The sequence below is a fragment of the Zeugodacus cucurbitae genome, chromosome Y, assembly GCF_028554725.1.
Source record: "Zeugodacus cucurbitae isolate PBARC_wt_2022May chromosome Y, idZeuCucr1.2, whole genome shotgun sequence".
Lineage (NCBI taxonomy): Eukaryota > Metazoa > Arthropoda > Insecta > Diptera > Tephritidae > Zeugodacus > Zeugodacus cucurbitae.
The window spans coordinates 1205922-1233118 of NC_071673.1; the positions used below are offsets into that span (position 1 = coordinate 1205922).

Genomic DNA, 27197 nt, shown 5'->3' on the forward strand with positions numbered 1-27197 from the left:
AGTTCACCATGGTCCATCTAATGCTTGAGGCAGATGGGCAGATTCCACTTCTGATGTCGGAATATTAATGTCTTTGTTAGACATCGTTGTAGCGCAGCGGGTTTCAGTTTCACTTCACAATATTTTAATAGCACTTTACAATATGAATTATTAACACAATTTCACTATGCCAAGTCCTCAAGAGGACTCACTCTACGTCGTTTTCTTCCTTTTTGTGCTTACCACCGAACCACGCTCGACGATAGCGACACCACGCTGTCGCCCCCTAAAACGGTACTTCTTGAAGAAGCGACACACAGAAAACCACACTCGATAATAGCGGCGCCACGCTGTCGCCCCGCTAAATCGGTACTTCTTGAAGTGACAACATGCAGCAACCAATCACAGCACAATTAACGGTTGTTGCAATACTGAAGAACTTAGTCTTCTAATGAAATTCCCTAAACTGTGTACACATTCACTCACACGCATATCAATATCCACACACCATTAGGGTGCGACGATATATGGTATATTGTTCTATTTGTGAATGTATAAGTTAATTGAATATATATATATATATATTGTATCGAAAGTGAATTTACAGGAAAGTGAACATCAAACATAAATCTGAGGAAATGTAAATTAAAAGATTTTAAGTAAATATGCTATTGTTCTAATTGTCAATGTCAATATATGTTATATAAGCTTCTATATGTCGATATTTATTTAACAGGAATGTGGACTCTATACATACATCTGAGAAACTGGATAATTAATGATTTCGATGACATAATATAAGTTTATAAGTTAAGTAAAATGTTTGATTTTATTTAATTCTAATACATGGTTCTGTTTGTCGATATTTATTTTACAAGAACGTGAACTTTATACATAAATCTAAGAACATGCATAATTAATGATATTGAGCATATACAGGAAGGTGAACTTCAAACATAAACCTGAGAAAATGTGAAATTGAAGATTTTAAATAAATATGCTATTGTTCTATTTGGCAATGTATAATTTACAAGAAAATGAACCTTAATATGTATACAAATCTAAAGTTATTGATTTTAGAATAAGTTGAATATATGGTTCTACAAGAAAGTGAACAATAATCTTAAATATAAGTCTGAGAAACTGCATAATTAGTTATTGTGAGTACTCATGGTATGTTGTTCTATTTGTGAATGTATAAGTTATATAGTATCGGAAGTGAATTTACAGGAAGGTGAACTTCACACAAAAATCTGAGAAAATGTAAAATAAAAGATTTTAAGTAAATATAATGTTGCTCTATTTGTCAATGTCAATGGATTATACATAAGTTTCTATTTGTCGATATTTATTTAACAGTGAACATAATATATATACAGATGTAAACTTATTAATTTTTGAATCAATTTTATATATGGTTCTACAAGAAAGTAAACAATAATCATAAACATGTAGAAATCTAAATGCAATAATTTTAATTAATTAAATATAAGAAATTGCATAATTAGTTTTTATTTGGTAATAATTTTGAAGAGATGTGGTATAAGATTCTATTTGTCGATATTTATTTAACAGGAATGTGAACATAATATGTATGGAGATGTAAAGTAATTAATTTTTGGATAAATTTTAAATATGGTTCTACAAGAAAGTAAACAATAATCATAAACATGTAGAGATCTAAATGCACTAATTTTAATTAATTAAATATAAGAAATTGCATAATAAGTTATTATTAGGTAATAAGTTTGAATAGATATGATATAAGGTTCTATTTGTCGATATTTATTTAACAGGAATGTGAACATAATATGTATGGGATGTAAAGTAATTAATTTTTGGATAAATTTTAAATATGGTTCTACAAGAAAGTAAACAATAATCATAAACATGTAGAGATCTAAATGCACTAATTATAATAAATTAAATATTAGAAACTGCATAATTAGTTATTATGGGTATGTATGCTATATTTTTCTATTTGTGAATGCATAAATTAAATGAATACATATATATATTGTATTGAAAGTGAATTTACATGAAGGACTACTTAAAACTTACCTGAGAGAATGTAATATTAAAGATTTTAACTAAATTTGACATTGTTCTATTTGTTAATGTAAAATTTACAAGAAAGTGAACCTTAAACATAATATATATACAGATGTAAAGTTATTAATTTTTGAATAAATTGTATGTATGGTTCTATAAGAAAGTGAACAATAATCATAAATATAAATCACAGAAACTGCATAATTAGTTATTGTGAGTATGTATGCTATATTGTTCTATTTGTGAATGTATAAATTAATTGAATACATATATATTGTATCGAAAGTGAATTTACAGAAAGGTGAACATCTAACATAAATCTGAGTAAATGTAAACATGCTATTGTTCTATATGTCACTATATGTGATATAATGTTCTATTTGTCGATATTTATTTAACAGGAATGTGAACTTTATACATATATCTGAGAAACTGTATAATTAATGATTTCGATGAAATAACGTTTTTGATGTTTGTTATTTTGAGTAAGTATGCTATATTTTGAAGAAGTTGAACTCTAAATATAAATCTGATAATACATTTGCTTTATTATTGTATTTTAATTATTTTGAGTAAATATGCTATATTTTTATATTTGTCAATGTAAAATATACAAGAATGTGTACTTTATATATAAATCTAAGTATATATATAATTTATGATTTAAAGTAAATTTCTTTGGCAATGTATAATATACAAGAAAGTGAACCTTTAACATAATATATATACAAATCTAAAGTTATTAATTTTAGAATAAGTTGAATATATGGTTCTACAAGAAAGTGAACAATAATTATAAATATAAGTCTGAGAAACTGCATAATTAGTTATTGTGAGTACTTATGCTATGTTGTTCTATTTGTGAATGTATAAGTTATATAGTATCGGAAGGGAATTTACAGGAAGGTGAACTTCAAACATAAATTTGAGAAAATGTAAAATAAATGATTTTAAGTAAATATGCTATTGTTCTATTTGTCAATGTCAATAGATGTGATATAAGGTTCTATTTGTCGATGTTTATTTAACAGAATGTGAACTTTATACATAAATCTGATAAACTAAAAAATTAATGATTTTGATGACAAGAATGTGAACTTAATACATAAATCTAAGAAAATGCATAATTAATTGATGACAGGAAGGTGAACTTCCAACATAAACCTGAGTAAATGTGAAATTGAAGATTTTAATTAAATATGCTATTGTTCTATTTGGCAATGTATAATTTACAAGAAAGGGAACCTTAAACTTAATATATTAACAAATCTAAAGTTATTAATTTTAGAATATATTGAATATATGGTTCTAAAAGAAAGTGAACAATAATCATAAATATAAATCTGAGAAACTGCATAATTAGTTATTGTGAATACGTATGCTATGTTGTTATATTTGTGAATGTATAAGTTATATAGTATCGAAAGTGAATTTACAGGAAGGTGAACTTCAAACATAAATTTGAGAAAATGTAAAATAAATGATTTTAAGTAAATATGCTATTGTTCTATTTGTCAATGTCAATAGATATGATATAAGGTTCTATTTGTCGATATTTATTTAACAGGAATGTGAACTTTATACATAAATCTGATAAACTGGAAAATTAATGATTTCGATGAAATAACGTTTTTGATGTTTGTTATTTTGAGTAAGTATGCTATATTTTGAAGAAGTTGAACTCTAAATATAAATCTGATAATACATTTGCTTTATTATTGTATTTTAATTATTTTGAGTAAATATGCTATATTTTTATATTTGTCAATGTAAAATATACAAGAAAGTGTCTTTTAAATATAAACCTGAGCAGATATAATTATTGATTTTTATAAATATGATACCTATATACAAGAAGGTTAACTCAAATATGAGAAAAATAATAATTACATAAACATAAACAAACATAAACCTGAGAAAATTTGAAATTGAAGATTTTATGTAAACATGCTATTGTTCTATTTGACAATGTATAATTTACAAGAATGTGTACAATGTTATTGATATTAAATAAATTTGATATATGGTTATATTTGTCGATATTTATTTTACAAGAATGTGTACTTTATATATAAATCTAAGTATATATATAATTTATGATTTAAAGTGAATTTCTTATATTGTTTAATTTGTCAATGTATAATTTAGAAGAAAGTGAACTTTAACATAAACATCAAGAGATGTAAAATGTTTGATTTTATATAATTTTAATAGATGGTTCTGTTTGTCAATATTCATTTTACAAGAAATACTTAATAAAATCAATAATTTTGCTATATTGTTGTATTTGTCATTGTATAATTTACAAGGAAGTGAAATTTTATATATGGTTCTACAAGAAAGTGAACAATAATCATAAATATAAATCTGAGAAACTGCATAATTAGTTGTTGTGAGTTTGTATGCTATTTGTGAATGTATAAGTTAATTTAATATATATATATTGCATTAAATATGAATTTACAGGAAGGAGAACTTGAAGAAATGTGAAATTGAAGATTTTAGGTAAATATGCTATTATTCTATTTCTCAATGTATAATTTACAAGAAAGTGAATCTTAAACATAATATTAATATCTGTATGTATTGAAGATTTTAAGTAAATATGCTATTGTTATATTTGGCAATGTATAATATACAAGAAAGTGAACCTTAAACATAATATATATACAAATCTAAAGTTATTAATTTTAGAATAAGTTGAATATATGGTTCTACAAGAAAGTGAACAATAATTATAAATATAAGTCTGAGAAACTGCATAATTAGTTATTGTGAGTACTTATGCTATGTTGTTCTATTTGTGAATGTATAAGTTATATAGTATCGGAAGGGAATTTACAGGAAGGTGAACTTCAAACATAAATTTGAGAAAATGTAAAATAAATGATTTTAAGTAAATATGCTATTGTTCTATTTGTCAATGTCAATAGATGTGATATAAGGTTCTATTTGTCGATATTTATTTCACAGAATGTGAACTTTATACATAAATCTATTAAACTAAAAAATTAATGATTTTGATGACAAGAATGTGAACTTAATACATAAATCTAAGAAAATGCATAATTAATTGATGACAGGAAGGTGAACTTCCAACATAAACCTGAGTAAATGTGAAATTGAAGATTTTAATTAAATATGCTATTGTTCTATTTGGCAATGTATAATTTACAAGAAAGGGAACCTTAAACTTAATATATATACAAATCTAAAGTTATTAATTTTAGAATAAATTGAATATATGGTTCTAAAAGAAAGTGAACAATAATCATAAATATAAATCTGAGAAACTGCATAATTAGTTATTGTGAGTACGTATGCTATGTTGTTCTATTTGTGAATGTATAAGTTATATAGTATCGAAAGGGAATTTACAGGAAGGTGAACTTCAAACATAAATTTGAGAAAATGTAAAATAAATGATTTTAAGTAAATATGCTATTGTTCTATTTGTCAATGTCAATAGATATGATATAAGGTTCTATTTGTCGATATTTATTTAACAGGAATGTGAACTTTATACATAACTCTGATAAACTGGAAAATTAATGATTTTGATGACAAGAATGTGAACTTAACACATAAATCTAAGAAAATGCATAATTAGTGATATTGAGCATATACAGAAAGGTGAACTTCAATCATAAACCTGAGAAAATGTGAAATTGAAGATTTTAAATAAATATGCTATTGTTCTATTTGGCAATGTATAATTTACAAGAAAATGAACCTTAAACATAATATGTATACAAATCTAAAGTTGTTAATTTTAGAATAAGTTGAATATATGGTTCTACAAGAAAGTGAAGTGAAGTGATATTGAGCATATACAGAAATGTGAACTTCAATCATAAACCTGAGAAAATGTGAAATTGAAGATTTTAAGTAAATATGCTATTGTTCTATTTGGCAATGTATAATTTACAAGAAAGTGAACCTTAAACATAATATATATACAAATCTAAAGTTATTAATTTTAGAATAAGTTGAATATATGGTTCTACAAGAAAGTGAACAATAATTATAAATATAAGTCTGAGAAACTGCATAATTAGTTATTGTGAGTACTTATGCTATGTTCTTCTATTTGTGAATGTATAAGTTATATAGTATCGGAAGGGAATTTACATGAAGGTGAACTTCAAACATAAATTTGAGAAAATGTAAACTAAATGATTTTAAGTAAATATGCTATTGTTCTATTTGTCAATGTCAATAGATGTGATATAAGGTTCTATTTGCCGATATTTATTTAACAGAATGTGAACTTTATACATAAATCTGATAAACTAAAAAATTAATGATTTTGATGACAAGAATGTGAACTTAATACATAAATCTAAGAAAATGCATAATTAATTGATGACAGGAAGGTGAACTTCCAACATAAACCTGAGTAAATGTGAAATTGAAGATTTTATTTAAATATGCTATTGTTCTATTTGACAATGTATAATTTACAAGAAAGGGAACCTTAAACTTAATATATATATAAATCTAAAGTTAGTAATTTTAGAATAAATTGAATATATGGTTCTAAAAGAAAGTGAACAAAAATCATAAATATAAATCTGAGAAACTGGATAATTAGTTATTGTGAGTACGTATGCTATGTTGTTCTATTTGTGAATGTATAAGTTATATAGTATCGAAAGTGAATTTACAGGAAGGTGAACTTCAAACATAAATTTGAGAAAATGTAAAATAAATGATTTTAAGTAAATATGCTATTGTTCTATTTGTCAATGTCAAAAGATATGATATAAGGTTCTATTTGTCGATATTTATTTAACAGGAATGTGAACTTTATACATAAATCTGATAAACTGGAAAATTAATGATTTCGATGAAATAACGTTTTTGATGTTTGTTATTTTGAGTAAGTATGTTATATTTTGAAGAAATTGAACTCTAAATATAAATCTGATAATACATTTGCTTTATTATTGTATTTTAATTATTTTGAGTAAATATGCTATATTTTTATATTTGTCAATGTAAAATATACAAGAAAGTGTCTTTTAAATATAAACCTGAGCAGATATAAAATTATTGATTTTTATAAATATGATACCTATATACAAGAAGGTTAACTCCAATATGAAAAAAATAATAATTACATAAACATAAACAAACATAAACCTGAGAAAATTTGAAATTGAAGATATTAAGTAAATATGCTATTGTTCTATTTGGCAATGTATAATTTACAAGAATGTGTACAATGTTATTGATATTAAATAAATTTGATATATGGTTATATTTGTCGATATTTATTTTACAAGAATGTGTACTTTATATATAAATCTAAGTATATATATAATTTATGATTTAAAGTAAATTTCTTATATTGTTTAATTTGTCAATGTATAATTTAGAAGAAAGTGAACTTTAACATAAACATCAAGAGATGTAAAATGTTTGATTTTATATAATTTTAATAGATGGTTCTGTTTGTCAATATTCATTTTACAAGAAATACTTAATGAAATTAATAATTTTGCTATATTGTTGTATTTGTCATTGTATAATTTACAAGGAAGTGAAATTTTATATATGGTTCTACAAGAAAGTGAACAATAATCATAAATATAAATCTGAGAAACTGCATACTTGGTTGTTGTGAGTTTGTATGCTATTTGTGAATGTATAAGTTAATTGAATATATATATATTGCATTAAATATGAATTTACAGGAAGGAGAACTTGAAGAAATGTGAAATTGAAGATTTTAGGTAAATATGCTATTATTCTATTTCTCAATGTATAATTTACAAGAAAGTGAATCTTAAACATAATATTAATATCTCTATGTATTGAAGATTTTAAGTAAATATGCTATTGTTCTATTTGGCAATGTATAATATACAAGAAAGTGAACCTTAAACATAATATATATACAAATCTAAAGTTATTAATTTTAGAATAAGTTGAATATATGGTTCTACAAGAAAGTGAACAATAATTATAAATATAAGTCTGAGAAACTGCATAATTAGTTATTGTGAGTACTTATGCTATGTTGTTCTATTTGTGAATGTATAAGTTATATAGTATCGGAAGGGAATTTACAGGAAGGTGAACTTCAAACATAAATTTGAGAAAATGTAAAATAAATGATTTTAAGTAAATATGCTATTGTTCTATTTGTCAATGTCAATAGATGTGATATAAGGTTCTATTTGTCGATATTTATTTAACAGAATGTGAACTTTATACATAAATCTGATAAACTAAAAAATTAATGATTTTGATGACAAGAATGTGAACTTAATACATAAATCTAAGACAATGCATAATTAATTGATTACAGGAAGGTGAACTTCCAACATAAACCTGAGTAAATGTGAAATTGAAGATTTTAATTAAATATGCTATTGTTCTATTTGGCAATGTATAATTTACAAGAAAGTGAACCTTAAACATAATATATATACAAATCTAAAGTTATTAATTTTAGAATAAGTTGAATATATGGTTCTACAAGAAAGTGAACAATAATTATAAATATAAGTCTGAGAATCGGCATAATTAGTTATTGTGAGTACTTATGCTATGTTGTTCTATTTGTGAATGTATAAGTTATATAGTATCGGAAGGGAATTTACAGGAAGGTGAACTTCAAACATAAATTTGAGAAAATGTAAAATAAATGATTTTAAGTAAATATGCTATTGTTCTATTTGTCAATGTCAATAGATATGATATAAGGTTTTCTATTTGTCGATATTTATTTAACAGGAATGTGAACTTTATACATAAATCTGATAAACTGGAAAATTAATGATTTTGATGACAAGAATGTGAACTTAACACATAAATCTAAGAAAATGCATAATTAGTGATATTGAGCATATACAGAAAGGTGAACTTCAATCATAAACCTGAGAAAATGTGAAATTGAAGATTTTAAGTAAATATGCTATTGTTCTATTTGGCAATGTATAATTTACAAGAAAATGAACCTTAAACATAATATATATACAAATCTAAAGCTGTTAATTTTAGAATAAGTTGAATATATGGTTCTACAAGAAAGTGAACAATAATCATAAATATAAATCTGAGAAACTGCATAATTAGTTATTGTGAGCACGTATGCTCTGTTGTTCTATTTATGAATGTATAAGTTATAGTATCGAAAGTGAATAAATTGAACTTAATACATAAATCTAAGAAAATGCATAATTAGTGATATTGAGCATATACAGAAAGGTGAACTTCAATCATAAACCTGAGAAAATGTGAAATTGAAGATTTTAAGTAAATATGCTATTGTTCTATTTGGCAATGTATAATTTACAAGAAAGTGAACATTAAACATAATATATATACAAATCTAAAGTTATTAATTTTAGAATAAGTTGAATATATGGTTCTAACTACAAGAAAGTGAACAATAATCATAAATATAAATCTGAGAAACTGCATAATTAGTTATTGTGAGTATGTATGCTATATTGTTCTTTTTGCAAATGTATAAGTTAATTGAATATGTATATCGTATCGAAAGTGAATTTACATGAAGGTGAACTTCAAACAAAAATCTGAGAAAATGTAAAATAAAAGATTTTAAGTAAATATGATGTTGCTCTATTTGTCAATGTCAATGGATTTTATATAAGTTTCTATTTGTCGATATTTATTTAACAGTGAACATAATATATATACAGATGTAAAATTATTAATTTTTGAATCAATTTTATATATGGTTCTACAAGAAAGTAAACAATAATCATAAACATGTAGAAATCTAAATGCAATAATTTTAATTAATTAAATATAAGAAATTGCATAATTAGTTATTATTAGGTAATAAGTTTGAATAGATGTGATATAAGGTTCTATTTGTCGATATTTATTTAACAGGAATGTGAACATAATATGTATGGAGATGTAAATTAATTAATTTTTGGATAAATTTTAAATATGGTTCAACAAGAAAGTAAACAATAATGATAAACATGTAGAGATCTAAATTTTTTTTTTGTTTATTTTACATTGCAACTAGTTCTAAAATATTTACAAAAGAAAGACTAACAAGCAACTTGAGTATGATATAAAATATTACAAAATTACAAAAATACTCTGAGAGTATTGGCTAGTTTAAAAGATCGCTGGGTTTTATGCGTTTGAATCGTCTTGGTGGTCCATCTCTAGAAGTTAACATGACTACTTCTTCGTTACAATGCATTAGCAACCTGGCTTCATGTGTTGCTGCTCTACAATACCAAGGCGCTTTGACAATAACTCTTAGTATTTTGTTTTGGAATTGTTGGATGACTTTCTTATTATTTGCGTTAGTTCATCCCCAGAGTTGTGCACCATAGCTCCATATCGGTCTGAGTACTTGTTTATAGATAAGTAACTTATTTTCGATGGATAACACTGATTTGTTAACAATTAGCCAATTAATATTCTTGAGTCGCATGTCTAGTTCTTTCCGTTTGTTTTTTACATGAATTTTCCACCGTAGCTTAGAGTCAAGTGTCATTCCCAAGTATTTAGCGGAGTTGTAGTATGGTATTCGTACACCGTCTATAAAAATTGGCAAGTACTGTATTTTGTTGTATGTGAAAACAATGTGTACAGACTTAGCTTCATTGAGTTTTATCTGCCATTTCTTTGCCCAATGTAGGACTTTATTTACAGCTTCTTGGAGATTATTAGTTGACTCATGTTCACTGCTACCAACAGCAAGCAACGCGGTATCATCTGCAAATGTGGCTGTTGTGTAATTGTAGTCTACTGGCAGGTCATGCGTGAACAAAATATAAAGAAGAGGGCCCAACACACTACAATGTGGAACTCCTGCTTTTATTTTCTTAAGACTATAATACTCTTCTCCTTGTTTAACACGGAAGTAGCGATCTGACAAATATGATTTTATGATATCATAATACTGTTTCGGTAAAATTAGTTAGAGATCTAAATGCACTAATTTTAATTAATTAAATATAAGAAACTTCATAATTAGTTATTATTAGGTAATAAGTTTGAATATATGTGATATAAGGTTCTATTTGTCGATATTTATTTAACAGGAATGTGAACATAATATGTATGGAGATGTAAAGTAATTAATTTTTGGATAAATTTTAAATATGGTTATACAAGAAAGTAAACAATAATCATAAACATCAATGTCAATGTATAATTTACAAGAAAGTGAATCTTAAACATAATATATATACAGATGTAAAGTTATTAATTTTTGAATAAATTTTATATATGGTTCTACAAGAAAGTGAACAATAATCATATATATAAATCTGAGAAACTGCATAATTAGTTATTGTGAGTATGTATATGTCGGAATATTAATGTTAGACATCGTTGTAGCGCAGCGGGTTTCGGAATCACTTCACACTTTACAATATTTTAAAAGCACTTTAAAATATTAATTATTAACACAACTTCACTATGCCAAGTCCTCAAGAGGACTCACTCTACGTCGTTTTCTTCGTTTTTGTGCTTACCACCGAACCACGCTCGACGATAGCGACACCACGCTGTCGCCCCGCTAAAACGGTACTTCTTGAAGAAGCGACATACAGACAACCACACTAGATGATAGCGGCGCCACGCTGTCGCCCCGCTAAATCGGTACTTTTTGAAGTGACAACATGCTGCAACCAATCACAGCACAATTAACGGCTGTTGCAATACTGAAGAACTTAGTCTTCTAATGAAATTCCCTAAACTGTGTACAGATACACTCACACGCATATCAATATCCTGGGCACTAGCCCTGCAGCACAAAACATAAGCGAAGAAAGCGAAATCGGTAATCCGTCTTAGCGCTATCAGAGTTTCTTGCGCGTTTCGTACGGTATCACACGAGGCGGCTTGTGTAGTAGCGGGTATCATCCCACCAGATATAATGGCGATGGAACTCAAAAGAGTATTAGACAGATCGAAAATTATAGGACTTACAGACAATGAGCGGAAAAACGAAAGACAAAAGAGTCTTATCGAATGGCAGAGACGTTGGGATGCGGCAGCAAGTGGGAGGTGGACCCATAGGCTTATTAAAAGTGTGCAAGAGTGGGTAGAGAGGAAGCATGGGGAAACCGATTTCTATCTGACACAATTACTAACGGGTCATGGCTGCTTTAGAGAGTATCTCCATAAATATGGACACGACGACGGGACTAGCTGTTCGTTCTGCGACAACTATGAAGAGAATGCGTTGCGCATCTTCTTTCACTGCCCCAGATACGAAAAGGAGAGAGCTGACATAGAAAAACTGACAACGGATAGTGTGACTCCTGATAACATTGTACAATACATGATCCAATCAAAACCGGTTTGGGATAGGATGAAAATGTGGTCTGCGTCAGCTCTACAAGAGCTGAGAAGAAAAGAGTGGCAACGCAGCGAAAACCGGCGACGGAACGAAGAGTAGACCAAAAAAAGAATATTTTTGACGAGCCAAATGGCTAAGCTTGGACCCATGATGCAATGCCTAACGGCAGTTCCGTGGGTCTATTCAAGCAATGCGACGAAGTTAAGGGTTTAGTACGTAGGCGTAGTGCTCTGCAAGTCCGAATGGGCGTGGACCCGAATGAGGTGTACCCTAGCAAGCATTATGAATCGTGCATACTGTCCGTAAAAATGACGGTATCTTTGGAATGTATAAGTTATATAGTATCGGAAGGGAATTTACAGGAAGGTGAACTTCAAACATAAATTTGAGAAAATGTAAAATAAATGATTTTAAGTAAATATGCTATTGTTCTATTTGTCAATGTCAATAGATATGATATAAGGTTTTCTATTTGTCGATATTTATTTAACAGGAATGTGAACTTTATACATAAATCTGATAAACTGGAAAATTAATGATTTTGATGACAAGAATGTGAACTTAACACATAAATCTAAGAAAATGCATAATTAGTGATATTGAGCATATACAGAAAGGTGAACTTCAATCATAAACCTGAGAAAATGTGAAATTGAAGATTTTAAGTAAATATGCTATTGTTCTATTTGGCAATGTATAATTTACAAGAAAATGAACCTTAAACATAATATATATACAAATCTAAAGCTGTTAATTTTAGAATAAGTTGAATATATGGTTCTACAAGAAAGTGAACAATAATCATAAATATAAATCTGAGAAACTGCATAATTAGTTATTGTGAGTACGTATGCTATGTTGTTCTATTTATGAATGTATAAGTTATAGTATCGAAAGTGAATAAATTGAACTTAATACATAAATCTAAGAAAATGCATAATTAGTGATATTGAGCATATACAGAAAGGTGAACTTCAATCATAAACCTGAGAAAATGTGAAATTGAAGATTTTAAGTAAATATGCTATTGTTCTATTTGGCAATGTATAATTTACAAGAAAGTGAACATTAAACATAATATATATACAAATCTAAAGTTATTAATTTTAGAATAAGTTGAATATATGGTTCTAACTACAAGAAAGTGAACAATAATCATAAATATAAATCTGAGAAACTGCATAATTAGTTATTGTGAGTATGTATGCTATATTGTTTTTTTGCAAATGTATAAGTTAATTGAATATGTATATCGTATCGAAAGTGAATTTACATGAAGGTGAACTTCAAACAAAAATCTGAGAAAATGTAAAATAAAAGATTTTAAGTAAATATGATGTTGCTCTATTTGTCAATGTCAATGGATTTTATATAAGTTTCTATTTGTCGATATTTATTTAACAGTGAACATAATATATATACAGATGTAAAATTATTAATTTTTGAATCAATTTTATATATGGTTCTACAAGAAAGTAAACAATAATCATAAACATGTAGAAATCTAAATGCAATAATTTTAATTAATTAAATATAAGAAATTGCATAATTAGTTATTATTAGGTAATAAGTTTGAATAGATGTGATATAAGGTTCTATTTGTCGATATTTATTTAACAGGAATGTGAACATAATATGTATGGAGATGTAAATTAATTAATTTTTGGATAAATTTTAAATATGGTTCAACAAGAAAGTAAACAATAATGATAAACATGTAGAGATCTAAATTTTTTTTTTTGTTTATTTTACATTGCAACTAGTTCTAAAATATTTACAAAAGAAAGACTAACAAGCAACTTGAGTATGATATAAAATATTACAAAATTACAAAAATACTCTGAGAGTATTGGCTAGTTTAAAAGATCGCTGGGTTTTATGCGTTTGAATCGTCTTGGTGGTCCATCTCTAGAAGTTAACATGACTACTTCTTCGTTACAATGCATTAGCAACCTGGCTTCATGTGTTGCTGCAATTTTTAATATTTCAGCGTTAACTGAGTTTACGTTTAGATCACGCTCTATGTCAGCACATCTACAATACCAAGGCGCTTTGACAATAACTCTTAGTATTTTGTTTTGGAATTGTTGGATGACTTTCTTATTATTTGCGTTAGTTCATCCCCAGAGTTGTGCACCATAGCTCCATATCGGTCTGAGTACTTGTTTATAGATAAGTAACTTATTTTCGATGGATAACACTGATTTGTTAACAATTAGCCAATTAATATTCTTGAGTCGCATGTCTAGTTCTTTCCGTTTGTTTTTTACATGAATTTTCCACCGTAGCTTAGAGTCAAGTGTCATTCCCAAGTATTTAGCGGAGTTGTAGTATGGTATTCGTACACCGTCTATGAAAATTGGCAAGTACTGTATTTTGTTGTATGTGAAAACAATGTGTACAGACTTAGCTTCATTGAGTTTTATCTGCCATTTCTTTGCCCAATGTAGGACTTTATTTACAGCTTCTTGGAGATTATTAGTTGACTCATGTTCACTGCTACCAACAGCAAGCAACGCGGTATCATCTGCAAATGTGGCTGTTGTGTAATTGTAGTCTACTGGCAGGTCATGCGTGAACAAAATATAAAGAAGAGGGCCCAACACACTACAATGTGGAACTCCTGCTTTTATTTTCTTAAGACTATAATACTCTTCTCCTTGTTTAACACGGAAGTAGCGATCTGACAAATATGATTTTATGATATCATAATACTGTTTCGGTAAAATTAGTTAGAGATCTAAATGCACTAATTTTAATTAATTAAATATAAGAAACTTCATAATTAGTTATTATTAGGTAATAAGTTTGAATATATGTGATATAAGGTTCTATTTGTCGATATTTATTTAACAGGAATGTGAACATAATATGTATGGAGATGTAAAGTAATTAATTTTTGGATAAATTTTAAATATGGTTATACAAGAAAGTAAACAATAATCATAAACATCAATGTCAATGTATAATTTACAAGAAAGTGAATCTTAAACATAATATATATACAGATGTAAAGTTATTAATTTTTGAATAAATTTTATATATGGTTCTACAAGAAAGTGAACAATAATCATATATATAAATCTGAGAAACTGCATAATTAGTTATTGTGAGTATGTATATGTCGGAATATTAATGTTAGACATCGTTGTAGCGCAGCGGGTTTCGGAATCACTTCACACTTTACAATATTTTAAAAGCACTTTAAAATATTAATTATTAACACAACTTCACTATGCCAAGTCCTCAAGAGGACTCACTCTACGTCGTTTTCTTCGTTTTTGTGCTTACCACCGAACCACGCTCGACGATAGCGACACCACGCTGTCGCCCCGCTAAAACGGTACTTCTTGAAGAAGCGACATACAGACAACCACACTAGATGATAGCGGCGCCACGCTGTCGCCCCGCTAAATCGGTACTTTTTGAAGTGACAACATGCTGCAACCAATCACAGCACAATTAACGGCTGTTGCAATACTGAAGAACTTAGTCTTCTAATGAAATTCCCTAAACTGTGTACAGATACACTCACACGCATATCAATATCCTGGGCACTAGCCCTGCAGCACAAAACATAAGCGAAGAAAGCGAAATCGGTAATCCGTCTTAGCGCTATCAGAGTTTCTTGCGCGTTTCGTACGGTATCACACGAGGCGGCTTGTGTAGTAGCGGGTATCATCCCACCAGATATAATGGCGATGGAACTCAAAAGAGTATTAGACAGATCGAAAATTATAGGACTTACAGACAATGAGCGGAAAAACGAAAGACAAAAGAGTCTTATCGAATGGCAGAGACGTTGGGATGCGGCAGCAAGTGGGAGGTGGACCCATAGGCTTATTAAAAGTGTGCAAGAGTGGGTAGAGAGGAAGCATGGGGAAACCGATTTCTATCTGACACAATTACTAACGGGTCATGGCTGCTTTAGAGAGTATCTCCATAAATATGGACACGACGACGGGACTAGCTGTTCGTTCTGCGACAACTATGAAGAGAATGCGTTGCGCATCTTCTTTCACTGCCCCAGATACGAAAAGGAGAGAGCTGACATAGAAAAACTGACAACGGATAGTGTGACTCCTGATAACATTGTACAATACATGATCCAATCAAAACCGGTTTGGGATAGGATGAAAATGTGGTCTGCGTCAGCTCTACAAGAGCTGAGAAGAAAAGAGTGGCAACGCAGCGAAAACCGGCGACGGAACGAAGAGTAGACCAAAAAAAGAATATTTTTGACGAGCCAAATGGCTAAGCTTGGACCCATGATGCAATGCCTAACGGCAGTTCCGTGGGTCTATTCAAGCAATGCGACGAAGTTAAGGGTTTAGTACGTAGGCGTAGTGCTCTGCAAGTCCGAATGGGCGTGGACCCGAATGAGGTGTACCCTAGCAAGCATTATGAATCGTGCATACTGTCCGTAAAAATGACGGTATCTTTGGAAGATTCCCCCTTCGAAATAAAAAAAAAAAAAAAAAAAAATATCAATATCCACACACCATTAGGGTGCGCCGACAAGGCCATCCTGACCATTACACGACCTCGTGCAATTTTAACAAAATTGCTAAGTTATTATTCAATCAACTTACAAAAATTTATTCAAATTGCCATTGACAAATTACATCTTCATGTTTCTGTTTCCTTCTTAACTAATACAAAATCTTTTTCTTTAGTACAGCTCATTTTTACATTATCATTAAACAGACAGGTTTTACATTATAATATCCAATGCGCCACACGCCATGATCAAAACAACCATTAGTATGTTTTGCACATGTGCCAGGCTTTCTTATATTTTGTCATTATTTTGTTATTCGTTTACTTCACTCTCTTTAGTCATTTCAACATTCTCAACATCTTCATTCTCATTTTCTTCAGTAACTTCAACACCCTCAATACTTTCAATATTTTCATTTTCACTCTCTTCTCCGTTCGCAACGGATTCTCTACTTGCAACAACATCCTCAGGCACTTGCGCCTCTGGTAACTTTCTTAAATCTTCGTGTGCATATTTATAATTCCTTTTATTGGTTAAAGATTTCAAAATGTACCTGTCACCTTCTAGAATCTCTCTTATTTCAAAAGGCCCCTTGAATTTCGGACTTAACTTGGCCTGATGTCTTTCTTCACTTTTAAGTAACACAAAATCCCCAACTTTGTGTCTAACTACTTTTGCCTTATTTTATCAAATCGTGTTTTATCATAAACTGCAGTTGCTAACACTTTCTTTGCCGCTTGCGCTCTTACGTTTGGCAGATCAACAACATTTTCTATTTCACTAGGGGGAAGTAATCTTAATGGGTGTGCTACCTTTCCCAACAACATTTTTAAAGGACTTGCTTTCGCAATGCGGTTGGTTGTACAATTGATTGCCAATAGCACCTCTCCTAACACATCCTGCCAAAACTGAGTTCAAGTTTCAATCGCCGTTAACATATTTTTTAACGTGCTCATGCACCAGTGGCTATTAAATGCAAGTTTATTTTCTGATCTAAACATTTGACATTTTCCAAGTGATGCAGTTGTCAACAAAGTTTTTAACATATTTTGACATATTGTCACACCAGTAAAAGTCGTAAGTTTTTTCCAATGTCTTATCAAAACCTAAATGCATTATTGACTCATGAACTTGGTTTATAACAGACCATCTAAAAGCTCGTGGCACCGTGGTAAACAACGTGTTCTGCCATTTCTCTGTATTTTTCGATGAAGAACTCCCGCCCTCAATTCATAGGTTTTCGCAATATCTTCAGGCAGAGAAAACTCTTTTAATTTTGTTACAATTTCGACAAAGTTCGAATATCGATGCTGTTCGGCAATAAGCCAGTTGCTTGAAATTTCAGCTAAATTTACTCTCTTCTCATCGACTCATTTTGTGATCGAAGTAGACTTTGTTAAAGGAGGATTTCTCAATAAAAAGTCAACATGTGCCATTCTTTTTCCTTTTCTATACTGAATATCGAATGTGAATGATTGCAAATAAGCCCACCATCGTTGTGCTCTGGGGGTTAAATCTTGTTTATTTTTTGACGCTTTTAGTGAGTTGAAGTCAGTATAAACAATAAAGTTCCTGCCCAACAAATAATGTCGAAAATGTTTTATGGAGTTTACAACAGCTAAGGTTTCCAACTCATACGAGTGATATCTTGATTCTGCGGGTGAAGTAGTTTTGCTATAATATTCTATTACTTGAGGTTTGTTATTAAAAATTATGTAATAAAATTGCACCGTAGCCAGTACAACTTGCGTCTGTATGCAATTCGATTGCATAAATTGGGTCAAAGATAAAAAGAACTGGTTTTTCAGTAAGAATGGCAATGACCTTTTTCCTTATCTGTTCATGTTCCGTTTTCCAAATAAATTTATTTTTGTCTGCAGTTAAGAAGTATAACGGTTTCATTAATTGTGAAAATCCCTTAATAAACTGTCGGAAGTAAGACGCTAACACTATAAATTGTCTGAGTGAAGTGATTGACTGTGGAGGCGGAAGAGCAGTCAACGGTACAATTTTCTGTGGGTTTGGACGAACAAAAGAATTTGCTCGATACCCCTTGCGTTTCTGAGCCCGAATGGCATAGATAAAAATTCGTGTTGGCCATCTGGCGTTACAAACACCGTATACTCAATAGACCCTGAATGTAAAGGAATTTGATAATATCCACTGGCCATATCTAGACATGTAAAGTAATTAGCTCCTCCAGGTCTATTTATTTGATCTTGTATAAGTGGTAACGGGTATTTATCAGCGACTGTATATGAATTTAGCTCTCTATAGTCAACACAAAGCCTTCTGAACCATTTTTTTTTTTTCATAATCAATAATATAGGGCTAGCATAAGGTGAACAGCTGGCCTAATTATATTACATTTTAGTAATTCATTAATTTTTTCTCGAACTAAATCTCGCTCACATGGACTTAAACGATATGGCCTTCTTTTACCAATTCTGACTTTTGTGCTTGGGATACCAGTTATAAATGAATTTGAGTACTTTGCTAACAATGAATGTAGTTTTATTTTGTCTTCCCCTGAAGCTCAGTATTAATATCGGCTGGCCCACTGCCAGTACATAAATTAACCATTTTGGTTCTTGAAATTTTAAATTGGTTTTATGAAATAACAATATTAAAACCCTGATTAAGTATTTCACGGCCAATGACAATGTCATTTTGCATATTATCATCGCCTATTACATAAAACAAAATTTCAATACAATTATCGTCAATTTTTACGTTACTTAATATTTGTACAGTACTGCATATTCCATTACTGCCTATACCTTTTAGCATACAATGTTATTGAATGTTTTACCAGAAAATTTTATACTTAGCTTTTCTTTCATTAACGAACTTTCCGATCCAGAATCAAAGGTGATTTCAAAAATTTGGTCTCTTTGGTTCAAGTATCCTTTAGGTATTGCAACGCTGCACTGTTCCACTCGCTTTTCCCGGTTCCCGGTGTTCTTACGAACTTCCTTCTTTGTACATTGGGTAGATATGTGACCCAATTCTCCGCACTTGTAGCAAGTTACATTTGATTTTTCACGGTGACCATCGTGTTTGCCATGTCGTGTTTTGTCGCTCGCAAAGTGATTCTGTTGTTTTCTTAATCTGCATTCAAACATTTTATGACCCAATTTTCCGCAAAAATGACACTCTATTGATGATGGTTTTTGTCGTTTTGCATTAATTTCGGGCTTTTGCTCCATAACACCACTTTTCCTTTTGAACGCTATTAATTCAGACTGTAAATCGCCTCTGGTTCGAATATTTGATGTGAAACAAAAAACGCTGCAATCGGCTATCGAAGCTTGACAACAACGCAAAGGTCACAGACATAGCAATCTCTTCAGTTTCCAATTGACGCCACTTCGTTGTTAGTTCCGTAACCATGCGACTCGCATGGATTGCCAGATTTTCGCTATCGGTCGATTTGATAGCATATTAAGAAACATGGCGGCTGGTGTTTCTATAGTGTTGAAGCGTTGTATAAACAATTCTTTAAACTCAAGCCAGGTGATATCAGCGTAGCACACATGCGAAAGCCATTGCGAAGCGCTTCCCTCCATTGCTGAACTTAAAGCCACAACCAACGCACTGCCTTTTAACACATTTTCTTGTAGGATTATTTCAGCCGTATTACACCACGATGAAGCGTTGGCGCCTCCATTGTCTGGATTGAATTTGGGCAGTTGCACTGATTTGCTCTGCCCCACATCAGGTACCATTGTTCTTATGGCCCGCACAAGTTCAATTAAATTTTGATTCTGCAACTCCATCATAGTTCACCATGGTCCATCCAATGCTTGAGGCAGATGGGCAGATTCCACTTCTGATGTCGGAATATTAATGTCTTTGTTAGACATCGTTGTAGCGCAGCTGGTTTCGGTTTCACTTCACAATATTTTAATAGCACTTTACAATATGAATTATTAACACAACTTCACTATGCCAAGTCCTCAAGACGACTGACTCTACGTCGTTTTCTTCCTTTTTGTGCTTACCACTGAACCACGCTCGACGATAGCGACACCACGCTGTCGCCCCCTAAAACGGTACTTCTTGAAGAAGCGAGACACATACAACACACTTTTAAGTAACACAAAATCCCCAACTTTGTGTCTAACTACTTTTGCCTTATTTTATCAAATCGTGTTTTATCATAAACTGCAGTTGCTAACACTTTCTTTGCCGCTTGCGCTCTTACCTTTGGCAGATCAACAACATTTTCTATTTCACTAGGGGGAAGTAATCTTAATGGGTGTGCTACCTTTCCCAACAACATTTTTAAAGGACTTGCTTTCGCAATGCGGTTGGTTGTAAAGGGTGATTTTTTAAGAGCTTGATAACTTTAAAAAAAAAAAAACGCATAAAATTTGCAAAATCTCATCGGTTCTTTATTTGAAAGGTTAGATTGGTTCATGACATTTACTTTTTGAAGATAATTTCATTTAAATGTTGACCGCGGCTGCGTCTTAGGTGGTCCATTCGGAAAGTCCAATTTTGGGCAACTTTTTCGAGCATTTCGGCCGGAATAGCCCGAATTTCTTCGGAAATGTTGTCTTCCAAAGCTGGAATAGTTGCTGGCTTATTTCTGTAGACTTTAGACTTGACGTAGCCCCACAAAAAATAGTCTAAAGGCGTTAAATCGCATGATCTTGGTGGCCAACTTACGGGTCCATTTCTTGAGATGAATTGTTCTCCGAAGTTTTCCCTCAAAATGGCCATAGAATCGCGAGCTGTGTGGCATGTAGCGCCATCTTGTTGAAACCACATGTCAACCAAGTTCAGTTCTTCCATTTTTGGCAACAAAAAGTTTGTTAGCATCGAACGATAGCGATCGCCATTCACCGTAACGTTGCGTCCAACAGCATCTTTGAAAAAATACGGTCCAATGATTCCACCAGCGTACAAACCACACCAAACAGTGCATTTTTCGGGATGCATGGGCAGTTCTTGAACGGCTTCTGGTTGCTCTTCACCCCAAATGCGGCAATTTTGCTTATTTACGTAGCCATTCAACCAGAAATGAGCCTCATCGCTGAACAAAATTTGTCGATAAAAAAGCGGATTTCACATTTCGAACCGAACACTGATTTTGGTAATAAAATTCAATGATTTGCAAGCGTTGCTCGTTAGTAAGTCTATTCATGATGAAATGTCAAAGCATACTGAGCATCTTTCTCTTTGTCACCATGTCTGAAATCCCACGTGATCTGTCAAATACTAATGCATGAAAATCCTAACCTCAAAAAAATCACCCGTTACAATTGATTGCCAATAGCACCTCTCCTAACACATCCTGCCAAAACTGAGTTCAAGTTTCAATCGCCGTTAACATATTTTTTAACGTGCTCATGCACCAGTGGCTATTAAATGCAAGTTTATTTTCTGATCTAAACATTTGACATTTTCCCAGTGATGCAGTTGTCAACAAAGTTTTTAACATATTTTGACATATTGTCACACCAGTAAAAGTCGTAAGTTTTTTCCAATGTCTTATCAAAACCTAAATGCATTATTGACTCATGAACTTGGTTTATAACAGACCATCTAAAAGCTCGTGGCACCGTGGTAAACAACGTGTTCTGCCATTTCTCTGTATTTTTCGATGAAGAACTCCCGCCCTCAATTCATAGGTTTTCGCAATATCTTCAGGCAGAGAAAACTCTTTTAATTTTGTTACAATTTCGACAAAGTTCGAATATCGACGCTGTTCGGCAATAAGCCAGTTGCTTGAAATTTCAGCTAAATTTACTCTCTTCTCATCGACTCATTTTGTGATCGAAGTAGACTTTGTTAAAGGAGGATTTCTCAATAAAAAGTCAACATGTGCCATTCTTTTTCCTTTTCTATACTGAATATCGAATGTGAATGATTGCAAATAAGCCCACCATCGTTGTGCTCTGGGGGTTAAATCTTGTTTATTTTTTGACGCTTTTAGTGAGTTGAAGTCAGTATAAACAATAAAGTTCCTGCCCAACAAATAATGTCGAAAATGTTTTATGGAGTTTACAACAGCTAAGGTTTCCAACTCATACGAGTGATATCTTGATTCTGCGGGTGAAGTAGTTTTGCTATAATATTCTATTACTTGAGGTTTGTTATTAAAAATTGTGTAATAAAATTGCACCGTAGCCAGTACAACTTGCGTCTGTATGCAATTCGATTGCATAAATTGGGTCAAAGATAAAAAGAACTGGTTTTTCAGTAAGAATGGCAATGACCTTTTTCCGTATCTGTTCATGTTCCGTTTTCCAAATAAATTTATTTTTGTCTGCAGTTAAGAAGTATAACGGTTTCATTAATTGTGAAAATCCCTTAATAAACTGTCGGAAGTAAGACGCTAACACTATAAATTGTGAGTAATTGAGTGAAGTGATTGACTGTGGAGGCGGAAGAGCAGTCAACGGTACAATTTTCTGTGGGTTTGGACGAACAAAGGAATTTGCTCGATACCCCTTGCGTTTCTGAGCCCGAATGGCAAAGATAAAAATTCGTTTTGGCCATCTGGCGTTACAAACGCCGTATACTCAATAGACCCTGAATGTAAAGGAATTTGATAATATCCACTGGCCATATCTAGACATGTAAAGTAATTAGCTCCTCCAGGTCTATTTATTTGATCTTGTATAAGTGGTAACGGGTATTTATCAGCGACTGTATATGAATTTAGCTCTCTATAGTCAACACAAGGCCTTCTGAACCATTTCTTTTTCATAATCAATAGTATAGGGCTAGCATAAGGTGAACAGCTGGCCTAATTATATTACATTTTAGTAATTCATTAATTTTTTCTCGAACTAAATCTCGCTCACATGGACTTAAACGATATGGCCTTCTTTTACCAATTCTGACTTTTGTGCTTGGGATACCAGTTATAAATGAATTTGAGTACTTTGCTAACAATGAATGTAGTTTTATTTTGTCTTCCCCTGAAGCTCAGTATTAATATCGGCTGGCCCACTGCCAGTACATAAATTAACCATTTTGGTTCTTGAAATTTTAAATTGGTTTTATGAAATAACAATATTAAAACCCTGATTAAGTATTTCACGGCCAATGACAATGTCATTTTGCATATTATCATCGCCTATTACATAAAACAAAATTTCAATACAATTATCGTCAATTTTTACGTTACTTAATATTTGTACAGTACTGCATATTCCATTACTGCCTATACCTTTTAGCATACAATGTTATTGAATGTTTTACCAGAAAATTTTATACTTAGCTTTTCTTTCATTAACGAACTTTCCGATCCAGAATCAAAGGTGATTTCAAAAATTTGGTCTCTTTGGTTCAAGTATCCTTTAGGTATTGCAACGCTGCACTGTTCCACTCGCTTTTCCCGGTTCCCGGTGTTCTTACGAACTTCCTTCTTTGTACATTGGGTAGATATGTGACCCAATTCTCCGCACTTGTAGCAAGTTACATTTGATTTTTCACGGTGACCATCGTGTTTGCCATGTCGTGTTTTGTCGCTCGCAAAGTGATTCTGTTGTTTTCTTAATCTGCATTCAAACATTTTATGACCCAATTTTCCGCAAAAATGACACTCTATTGATGATGGTTTTTGTCGTTTTGCATTAATTTCGGGCTTTTGCTCCATAACACCACTTTTCCTTTTGAACGCTATTAATTCAGACTGTAAATCGCCTCTGGTTCGAATATTTGATGTGAAACAAAAAACGCTGCAATCGGCTATCGAAGCTTGACAACAACGCAAAGGTCACAGACATAGCAATCTCTTCAGTTTCCAATTGACGCCACTTCGTTGTTAGTTCCGTAACCATGCGACTCGCATGGATTGCCAGATTTTCGCTATCGGTCGATTTGATAGCATATTAAGAAACATGGCGGCTGGTGTTTCTATAGTGTTGAAGCGTTGTATAAACAATTCTTTAAACTCAAGCCAGGTGATATCAGCGTAGCACACATGCGAAAGCCATTGCGAAGCGCTTCCCTCCATTGCTGAACTTAAAGCCACAACCAACGCACTGCCTTTTAACACATTTTCTTGTAGGATTATTTCAGCCGTATTACACCACGATGAAGCGTTGGCGCCTCCATTGTCTGGATTGAATTTGGGCAGTTGCACTGATTTGCTCTGCCCCACATCAGGTACCATTGTTCTTATGGCCCGCACAAGTTCAATTAAATTTTGATTCTGCAACTCCATCATAGTTCACCATGGTCCATCCAATGCTTGAGGCAGATGGGCAGATTCCACTTCTGATGTCGGAATATTAATGTCTTTGTTAGACATCGTTGTAGCGCAGCTGGTTTCGGTTTCACTTCACAATATTTTAATAGCACTTTACAATATGAATTATTAACACAACTTCACTATGCCAAGTCCTCAAGACGACTGACTCTACGTCGTTTTCTTCCTCTTTGTGCTTACCACTGAACCACGCTCGACGATAGCGACACCACGCTGTCGCCCCCTAAAACGGTACTTCTTGAAGAAGCGAGACACATACAACCACACTCGATGATAGCGGCGCCACGCTGTCGCCCCGCTAAATCGGTACTTCTTGAAGTGACAACATGCAGCAACCAATCACAGCACAATTAACGGTTGTTGCAATACTGAAGAACTTAGTCTTCTAATGAAATTCCTATGTCGATATTTATTTAACAGGAATGTGAACTTTATACATAAATCAAAGAAACTGGATAATTAATGATTTCGATGACATAACGTTTCTGATGTTAGTTATTTTGAGTAAGTATGCTATATTTTTGATATAGAAGTTGAAAACTAAATATAAATCTGAGAATACATTTTCGTTTTACATTTATTATTTTATTTTAATTATTTTGAGTAAATATGCTATATTTTTCTATTTGTCAATGTAAAATCTACAAGAAAGTGTTCTTTAAATATAAGTTTATAAGTTAAGTAAAATGTTTGATTTAATTTAATTCTAATACATGGTTCTGTTTGTCGATATTTATTTTACAAGAACGTGAACTTTATACATAAATCTAAGAAAATGCATAATTAATGATATTGAGCATATACAGGAAGGTGAACTTCAAACATAAGTTTGAGAATATGTAAAATAAATGATTTTAAGTAAATATGCTATTGTGCTATTTGTCAATAGATGTGATATAAGGTTCTATTTGTCGATATTTATTTAACAGGAATGTGAAGTTTATACATACATCTGATAAACTGGATAATTAATGATTTCGATGAAATAACGTTTTTAATGTTTGTTATTTTAAGTAAGTATGCTATATTTTGCACTGGGGGATGGGGTCATATGTAGAAGTTCACGCAAGTGAGGAAAGTTTCTGATTGCCATTCACTTGGGAGTGGCCAGGAACGATTCTTTTGCATATGACTCAAGCAGCTCTCGACTTCCGGTTTTAGACCAAGTATCCCCTGGGTAGCTAACAGACATCCGTTTGGAGGCGAGCTAAAGTGAGAAGGCGAAGCCCGCTTGTGCGGTTGTGCGTAGGGCTTGGGACCCACCACATAAAAACGAATAACCAGTGAATAAGAAACACAGGCCTCGGATGAGAAACCCCCCTTTTGATGACGACCACTGCAAACGTATAAAGGACTATGATTTGAGGGCATGCACCTGGAATGTCCGGACTCTTAATTGGGAAGGTGCCTCTGCCCAGCTGGTTGATGTCCTCATACAACTAAAGGCTGACATCACCGCCGTCCAAGAAGTGCGATGGACGGGACAAGGACGGAAGAAGGTGGGTCCTTGTGACATCTACTACAGCGGCCATATAAAGGAGCGCAAATTCGGTGTTGGATTTGTGGTGGGAGAGAGACTACGTCGCCGAGTCCTGGCATTCACCCCGGTGGATGAACGTCTTGCCACAATCCGCATCAAAGCGAGGTTCTTCAACATATCGCTGATTTGCGCCCACGCCCCAACGGAAGAGAAGGACGATGCGACCAAAGATGCTTTCTATGAGCGCCTATAACGCAGCTATGAGCGCTGCCCCCGCCACGATGTCAAAATCGTGCTTGGCGATTTTAACGCCAGGGTGGGTAAAGAAGGTGTCTTTGGCACAACAGTCGGATAATTCAGCCTCCATGACGAAACATCGCCAAACGGCCTGAGGCTGATCGACTTCGCTGGGGCCCGAAATATGGTTGTCTGTAGTACCAGATTCCAGCATAAAAAAATTCATCAAGCAACGTGGCTGTCCCCTGATCGAAACACGCGCAATCAAATCGATCACGTTGTGATAGACGGAAGACATGTCTCCAGTGTTTTAGACGTGCGTACGCTCCGAGGACCAAACATTGACTCGGACCATTATCTAGTAGCAGCAAAGATACGCACTCGCCTCTGTGCAGCAAAGAACGCC

General features: G+C 32.1%; 2 pseudogenes; both read right to left on the minus strand.

Annotated features, from left to right (window-relative positions):
- Nucleotides 1–17156: 17156 nt before the first annotated feature.
- LOC128923468 (uncharacterized) lies at nt 17157–20626 on the minus strand (annotated as a pseudogene).
- A 1614-nt stretch (nt 20627–22240) lies between these two features.
- Nucleotides 22241–25032, minus strand: LOC128923469 (uncharacterized; annotated as a pseudogene).
- Nucleotides 25033–27197: the final 2165 nt, after the last annotated feature.